This window comes from Labeo rohita, unplaced genomic scaffold (assembly GCF_022985175.1).
Source record: "Labeo rohita strain BAU-BD-2019 unplaced genomic scaffold, IGBB_LRoh.1.0 scaffold_77, whole genome shotgun sequence".
Classification (NCBI taxonomy): domain Eukaryota; kingdom Metazoa; phylum Chordata; class Actinopteri; order Cypriniformes; family Cyprinidae; genus Labeo; species Labeo rohita.
In genome coordinates, this window is record NW_026129711.1 from 707,374 (window position 1) to 716,560 (window position 9,187).

The following is a 9,187-nucleotide window of genomic DNA, read 5'->3' on the forward strand; positions in this document are numbered from 1 at the left end:
ACAAAAAAAAAGACACTGATAAAAAGAAATGAAGCAATTCAGTAGTGACTTCATTATTACTTTAAGTTAATTTGTTTCCTGAGTGTCCTGTGTATGAAACACCTGCTACAAATATCTGATGGTGATGTGCTTCAATACTGCTTCACTATCCAAAGCAAAACCTAAACAATATTGTCATTACCAAAGGACCATAGTACCCAAGTACCCCAGCCTGAGCCTGTACTGCCAATATCGTTCTCTGGCACCTGAAAGCGAGTATCACCCTGTTAATGTTGCTAATGTATGTACACAATCAGTCAAAAAACTGCAGTCTTTGTGTTTCAATGTTTTTCGATAGAAGTCTATTCAAGTCTATTTCATCAAACTTACAGTACAAAACTGTAATATTGTGAAATATTATTTTTAACTTAAAATGTTTTCTATTGTTTTTCAAATACAAGTTAAAATGTATTTCATTCCTGTGAGGCAAAGGTGAATTTTTCAGTAGCCTTAACTCCAGTCTTCAGTGTCACATGATCACTCATATGATGAATTGATGCTCAAGAAAGATTTCTGATTATCAATGTTGAAAACAGTTGTGCTACTTAATATTTCTGTGTAAATTGTGGTTTTTCAGAATTATTTTATTAATACAAAAACAAACAAAACAAAACAAAAAAGCTTATCTTTTTTTTTTTTTTTAAATCTTTTGTAACATTATAAATGTATTTACTATCACTTTTGATCAATTAAATGCATCCTTGCTATTAAAGTCTTCCCAATGAAAAGAAAATCTTAGTGACTCCAACCTTTTGAACTGTAGTGTACACAAAAAAAATTTAGGCAGCACAACTGTTTTCAACAACACCAATAATAATCAGAAATGTTTCTTAAGCAGCAAATCAGTATATTACAATGATTTTGAACACTTACAACTGGAGTAATGATGCTGAAAATTCAGCTTTGATCACAGAAATGATTTACATTTTAAGATTAATTTCAAAGTTTGACCAACAGTATGCATTACTACATTTAAATGAAAACACATCTTGTAATAAACAATGCACACATTCTCAAAGAACTTACGTTCTGATGATTACTTCCGTCCCTCACTGCTGCCTTCTTCAGTGGTTCCCAGACTTCATTTTTCACCTTTCCTTTGAATCTACACAAAAAAAAATAACAGAGAATTTGGATAAGTCACCCCAAACTATCAAGGTTCCTTTTGAAAACTTAAGTGGTTCTCCAGCTTCTAAAGGAAAGGCAGAATCTGGGGCCTTATTCACAGATAATTTTATCTTATTACTATGTGTCCTAGCTAGGATATTTAGTTTAAAACCTATTTACAAAACTCTTAAGATTCTGCTTACACAAGGCCATGGCCCCAGATCCCCCAGGCAGACCAAGGTCCAGCCATCCTCCATAGTCTCAAAAAAATCCTGTGGAAAACACAGCAAAATGATTTTGTGTATGATTTAGGCATAGAGGAGAGTAGGGCTGCACGATAAATTACATGTAATTATCATGCGTGTATAGCCAGTAAAGCCAGTTCTTTGATTAGAAGTAAATTTCCATCACGTGCATTCAGCTGGAACGGCAATTTATACATGGAGTCGTAAATCACTCACAAGCTACGCAAAATTGTGCTCATAATCGCAGATGAATCGCATTTGATTATGAGCGTGATTCTGCGTAGCTTGTCAGTCATTTACGACTCTGTGTATTAATTGCCGCTCCAGCTGAATGCATGTGATGGAGATTTACTACTAATCAAAGAACCAGCTTTATTGACTAACGTGCCTGACAATCGCATGCGATTTATCGTGCAGCCCTAGGAGAGAGTCTTTACAATGGTCAAATTCAGGCCAACTACATTTTTTTTTTTAAACATGTTTAAAAATGACCAGGAGCTCGGGAGGTGCAATACAATACATGTACAATGCATGTACTATACTTAAAGGAGAATAGTCATCCTGAGGTATATGTGTTTGTATACATATTTGTAAGGAGTGTCATAAGAAATTATGTTTTTTGAAATTATGACCCAGTCTTTGCAAAGTGAACAAGCAAAGAAGATCAAATACCCATAACAAAAAAGGTAAAACAGCGATATAGGACGATTTTGAAGTTGAGGGAGAACACAGGATGGGAGTTTTTTGACATACACTAACTGTCATGTACCAAAAAAAGAGTTTAGGCAGAGCAAGACAAGACAAGCATTTGACATTAATAAGTATATAAACTGTATTATTTTTATGAAAATAACTGATCATTTCACTAGATAGGACACTTTTTCCTTGGCCGAGGTTGTTTACAACCATATCTGGGATCGTTAACAAACTTGGGGCACCATAGAAGTCTACTAAATGCTGAATTGAATCCTCAAAAAACATAATTTTTTTTATGACTGAAGTAAGAAAGACATGAACATCTTGGATGACATGGGGGTGACTACTAGGGATGCACCTATACCACTTTTTTTCAGTACTCGACCGATACCGATGGTTTTATTTTTGGTACTTGCCGATTCTGAGTACCGATATCAATGTTTTTTAATTTACCGGTAAATTTATAAAATACTGGGTACAGAAACTAAAAGAATATGTAAAATGTTAGTTGGTTAACTTCATTTATCAAATAGATACAGTCAAACCAAAATTTATTCAGACATCTTTTTTCACACTATCAGACAACATTTCTCTGCAAAATGGAACTTATCATTTTTGATCCCAAGTGATCAATTTAACTGTATGAAATTTTTTGGGGGTATAATATGTCACACTTTTACTTTTTACTTTATTTTGCTTATTTACATAACTGAACTATAGTGTCCTGCACATTAATTAAAAAAAATAAATAAATAAAAATTATACTAGTGTCTGAATAATTTTTGATTTGACTGTATATCTTTCAGTTATATCTACACTTAGTTTTTGCTTAACATTTACACCTAAGTTTTCGTTACTTTCACTGTTCATGTTTTGCTCTATGGTACGTCATCTTTAATTTATTAGCAGAAGAGCTGCTCCATTGCAGCAGCTACTGTAATCATGCGTTTTGTTGTAATAATGCAGGAAACTACTTGTTATAAATCTCCTAACAGTGATATTTTCGCCAATAAAATTGTGTATGCTTTATAGTGAATGCCCCTATAAATTTTATATTTCCGAATTAGTTTTAATCCAAATTATGTCTGTGCTAAGTGAGCAAACATCATTAAAGATCACGCAACAGAATTGCGCTCCCGCGCCCCCTCTCTTTCCCTATCTTTAGATAACTTGCGCATTGTTTTACTTACTTGTTTTTGACATATCTGACAGAACTACAAACTTCTGAGTAATGTCTGTGAGAAAACGATATTAACTCGTCAAGCTCGTACAGTACCACATACCAGTATCGGTGCACCCCTAATTTTTGATCTGGAAGTAGACTTTTCCTTTCAGTGATATCTATCTAGTTATGAGTAAATTGTGAAATCCAACCCTGTGGATTACCTGCCTCTCCTCCTAAGCATTTTGTCGTGTGGGTCCAGGAAGGCTTCTTGTATGTCTGGATATTGATGCGCAACTCTTTCAACCATGAGAAATGCAGTTCCAGCGTGGCTTCACATCCAGGGCAACAGAATGGTCAGGCAGGCCTGAAATATAAACATATAAGCCACTAAAATCAATTTAAATCTATAGCTGTGCCTGAGTGTCACTGAAACAATGAGGTTTAGTTTGTCACCCAGGATTCGCTGATTCCTATGAAACAGTTTTCATGATGGATTATCTCTTGATCCTGGATCCTTGCAGCCATTCATTTGGAGATGGTTTGGATGATATGCAGTTATTTCTAAAGAGGAAAGAATCAACAATACAAAAACACCAACAGCAGCATTGCTGGTCCTGTGGCTTATATCAGTTATTCAGTACTGAACAAGTCAGGAGCCAAATCAGTACCTGTTCTCGATAATCATCCCTACTTATAATCATAATAGTTGTCAGCTTGGTGCTGCCCAGACTATCTCTCCACCTGCTGACAAAAAGTATGTTAGTTTTACAACAATGAATAAAATATTGAGTCTACTAGGTAGTAAGAAATTGGGCATCTTTTCTAATAAGCAACTCACTGAATCATTGCCTGGTTTATTGGCAGTCAGGACCTAAAGAAAATTAATCACTTGTTTATTAAAAGAAAAGTAACCACTTGTTTATTAAAAGATTTGTTAAAATGAACGTATCAGATCCATTTGTGAATGAAAGGTAACGTTAACTAGCATAAAAAAGGTAAGGTTAATTAGCATAAAAAGCAAGCATGTAAAAAACACCTTTAACACCAATAGTGAGCAAATTACACAATTTGCAGGTCTGTTGCTCGAGGGGAAATGCGGAAATTATTGTTCCCACATACACTGAAGGTAATTTCGTTAGCATCTGTCTAATTAAACGTTTAAACAGTAGTTTATATTCAAGCTTACAAAATGGCTAGCATGAGCAACATAAAGCGGTTGAAGTTTTTTTTTTTTTTTTTTTTTTGTTTATTGTGTTACATTTCAAACTAAACTAAAAAGAAGGAATACAATTTTATCTCATGATTTTAGCAGTTAACGTTACCTCAGACCGCGACATAAGCGAACCAAACATGGCGTTTATTTACGAAATTAATATAGAAAACCTACAAAAATACAAAACACTACTCTTCTTACATGATATCTAACGTTATATCAGCAAAACGATGAATAAAAATAGATTTATAGCGCTTACCTTTTCCTTCGGGTCCATCTGCTGGAAGTTGACCGTTAAAGTGACGGGCACGCGCACTTACGCAGCACTCAAAAAGTGACGTGCGCTGGTTTAAATGTTCACTTGTCCCATGCCGTTTTTCAATAAATTTCTTCTGTCATTCACAAGCATAAATTATTGCTATTCGCTAACAAACTATTTGGTTTTGTTTTGTCATGAACTTGATGACAAATATATACATTTTAAATGACGGCATAATTATTATATTTCTATAACAACTCAAAAATGCTTGATTAATTCAGTATATTTCCCTTATTATAGGCTATCCAAATGGTATACACCTTAAAAAGATAGGCCAAATACATGTAATGCAATAATATGAAAAGTTATCTGGAGACCAGCTGACCACGTCGCTACAACGTTCCCATGCGACTAACTAGGGACGTCTTTTGAGAACGTGCACAGGACGTTTCTGGGACCTTAGTCAAAATTCTGGAAATGGAACGTTACCACGACGTCCTCACGACGTTGTCAAGTAATGTCACGCTGACCAAATGACGACCAACTGGCGACGTCCTCACAACATACTGTGTATGCTGGGTAGAGACCATGGGATCACGTCCCTACAACGTTCCCCATGGGACCAATTAGCAGCGTCTGTAGAGGACGAGCCCACGACGTTTCTGGAACGTCACCAACATTCTAAAGCCTTGAATATCTCTCTAGCATGTATAAATGGAATGTCAGTCTTGACGAATAAATATCTAACATTTTAAATTGTAAGCAATTTATATTTAACAATTGTAAATAAATTGTAAATAAAATACTGGTAGACCTATACTATAGAGACCAAGGGAACACGTAGCCACAACGTTCCCCATGGGACTAACTAGCGACGTCTGTTGAGGACGTGCCCACGACGTTTCTGGAACGTTAGCCAATATTCTAAAAAATGGAACTTTACCACGACGTCCTCACAACGTCGCCATAAAGTAATGTCGCGCTGACCAAAGGACGACGAACTGACGACGTCGTCACAACGTACTGTGTTTGCTGGGGAGCAGAATTTAAATTGTTAATCACTGAAAATATTATCCAGATTATTGTCTTGATCCACTCCTCGAAGGCGCCCGCGCGTCATTCCAACACATCTCACCAGAAACACGGCATGTCGTAATCTGTGACGAATGCAGGCGAGAGCCAATGAACGTCCGATTTTCCCCCGAATTACCAAAACGTAAGTTTAACGTGTAGTCATGATAACATTTTGTAGACCTATTTTTGAAAACGAGCTGGCAACAGAAATCACACAGAACAGAATGAAATGTTATAATTTCAAATTAAGTAAACGTTAAATGTTTAGATGATGTAAATATGTCAGTATTGTACATTTAGTGTCTGTAAAAATGCAAATAAATGTACATTTTGTAGAACCACATTTTAAGTCGCGTTGTTGTATGTATTGTACCCTGTAACTTCCTTGAACAAGGCGGGAACAATCGCCACTTTAATTTACAACCCGCAGATGGCACAATTACCCTGTAATTAGATGGAACAAGAGTATATTTTCCCAGTAATTTTAAAAAGCAAACGTATAGATACACCAAACTTACGATTTAATAGAACAGGTACCTGTTACATTTTTTAAATTAATCCATTATAAATTATTTGTAGGATATCTGTTTGCTACCCCCTTATTACCCAAACGTAACCTATTGTTACACGTAGGTACAATATAAATACGAAACATTCACCGTAGCTTTAGTTTACTTATACAGTTCTTTGCAGGTTGTATATCTGGTTGTTACCAAAACATAACATATTCCCGTATACCTACATGTACGTTCTTTATAGGTACACTATAATTACAGAAACGTACACGGTAAATTCAGTATACTTACGTAGTTCTTTGCAGGTTGAATATCTGGTTTGTTATCCCCTTATTACCCAAATATAACATATTTTCCCCTTATACCTACATGTACGTTCTTTATAGGTACACTATAATTACAGAAACATACACCGTAAATTCAGTTTACTTACGTAGTTCTTTGCGGGTTGTAATCTAAAGCGTTACCCAAAACTCTTTAGATATGTCATAGTTAATAAAATAATAATAATAAAAAAACTGTCCAAACACTACTAAGGAATAGCAATTATATTTTAGGGGTGTGAAAAGTTTGATCCCCTTTGTTCTAGCCATTGTTACAGTCATGGCCAACAAAATTGCATACTGCATCTGTAGGTCAAACAAAGGAATGTATGGCCGCCTTAGCCTAGGCCTTAGAATGAAAGTAAAAGGAGGGTTTGGGTAAAAAGGTGAATCTTTTGGAGCAATTATAATGCCCTCTCCTGGGATTGCCTTTTTTGACATTTGTTTGTTTTAGTCCACTGGCATCCAATCAAATTGTAAGAAACCATCCTCCACTATAGCAGTTAGAGAGGGCCCATTTCATAAACTGGGCCCCCTGGAAAGTCATCTTGTCTGCTGGTGCACTACATGCATATGTTCACATTTCAGTAAAGCATGCAGATTTGCATCTTAAAACGTAAATGACATGTTGGCCAAAAATGCCAGCCATTCAGCTGAATACTTCACATTATGTGAACAATCACATAATCAAGGCTTGCTTAAAAGCTGTGAAAAATTAAGTCTTTCCATTAACAAATCTTTGTGCTGTGGTAGGTAGTCTATACTGAGTTTGTTTTAGTGCAGCTATAAAAAGCAATGCACTTATCTTCTTATCAAATGGGGAAAAAAACAAACAAACAAACATGTTTTTCAATAACAGAACCATGGACAGTGACAATTCTGCAAGACTGTAAATATTGATCAGTGAACATGGATTATGATAGTAAGTGAGTTTAATGTTGGATGAATACAGAAAACAGCATAAACATAAAACATAATAATATATTTCTGATAATTCCACACCTTGTCAACGATGTTGCATACCTCATTATAAGGATCACAGCTCACACAAAGTAGCACACAAAATTACAAAAACAGATGAAAAGACAAGAAAACCTGGACTGTAGTTTTGTATTTTGTAAACTATTTATAAAGATTTGTAGCTTGTTTTAGAGCAGTCGCTCACTCAACTATTGAAGTGGATAATGTGTGATTGATAAAAACTTAAAAGGCATATACTGTATATGTATACTAAAGAGTATGCTCTATAGGGTCAAATAAACAACTTTCCAACTCGTTCTGGAGCACTACGACCCATTTTTCTTTAGCTATTGAAGTGGACCATGTGTCAGTGGAGAAACCTATACAAAAAGTCATTAATAGGTACAAAGCAAAAACTTGTACAATAAAGAATTGTAGCTTGGTCTTTGAGACTAAATAAAGAATTTACAATCTTCCTTGGATGACTTGATCTGATTTTTCCAGACCTATTTAACTATGTAAGGTGTCAATGAAGAAACCAATGCAACACGCTGGGAGCATAAAGCAATAACTCACACAAGAAAAAAAGGGTTGTAGTATGTTCTTTCAATTGAGCTAAACATTTTAGAGTTTGCTATAGTAAAATGTTGCAGAAGTGTTGTGTGTTTTAATGAAAAATGAATGTGTACTGGGTATGTCAGTGTCTACCTTCAAAAGATATTGAACTGGAAGGTGTCTCAATGAAGAAACCCGAAGGGATGGCAGAAATTGAACATCTAGAGTAAATAATTGTACATTAAAGACTTGTAGTATGTTCTTTAGGGTCAAATAAATATTTAACATTTTGTTTTGGATTGGTGTGACCCTCTTTTCAAAAGTTATTGAACTGGATGCTGTGACATTGAAAAACCCCATAGAATATAGTGATGGTAGAAATTGAACATCTAGAGTAATTAATAACACTTTAAAAACTTGTGGTATGTTCTTTTGGGTCAAATAAATATTTAGCATTTTGTTTTGGAATGGTGTGACCCTCTTTTTTTTAAAAGTTATTGAACTGGATGCTGTGACATTGAAAAAAACAACAACAACAATAAAACACAGTGATGGAAGAAATTGAATATGAGAATAAAATAAAAATTATTTTTAAAACATGTTTCCACTAGTTTTTGAAAGTGATTACCCAAAATAAACATCCTGTTTGCTGTCATGCTTTCTGAGTAGCCTACTTGTCAGTAATCTGACAGAATTAGTACTATGGACAGTAATATTTTTGCAGGACTGTAAACATCAACAAAGGCCCATAAATTGTGATATTATAAGAGTTTAATAATAAATGAAGATTTCATACAACAGGGACACATAAAAGTTTAGCCATTCTTTTCATTGAACACTTGCAGAACACTGTTACACTGTTAAGTCTTTATCACGCTTAAAACCAGAGAAACAGAAGTGAAAAAAGCAAGACGTGCTGCAGTATGTTCTGTAGCGTCCAAACAACATGTTCCAACTTGCTTTGGAGCGGTCGACCCATGCTTTCAAAACCTACTGAAATAGATCAAATATCATTGATCAAATATCAAATAAATAA

General features: G+C 35.0%; 1 long non-coding RNA gene across 3 annotated transcripts; it reads right to left on the reverse strand.

The window, feature by feature from the left end:
* Positions 1-1,069: 1,069 nt before the first annotated feature.
* On the reverse strand, positions 1,070-5,341 carry LOC127161906 (uncharacterized). Of its 3 annotated transcripts, XR_007827212.1 has the most exons (7): positions 4,725-5,341; positions 4,091-4,123; positions 3,921-3,996; positions 3,706-3,813; positions 3,474-3,616; positions 1,350-1,418; positions 1,070-1,144 (listed from the first exon to the last, which is right to left on the reverse strand). It is a non-coding gene; the product is annotated as an uncharacterized LOC127161906 (long non-coding RNA). The 3 variants fall into 3 exon arrangements; XR_007827211.1 differs by having other exon boundaries at positions 3,706-3,996; XR_007827213.1 differs by lacking the exon at positions 1,350-1,418 and having other exon boundaries at positions 1,123-1,144; positions 3,706-3,996.
* Positions 5,342-9,187: the final 3,846 nt, after the last annotated feature.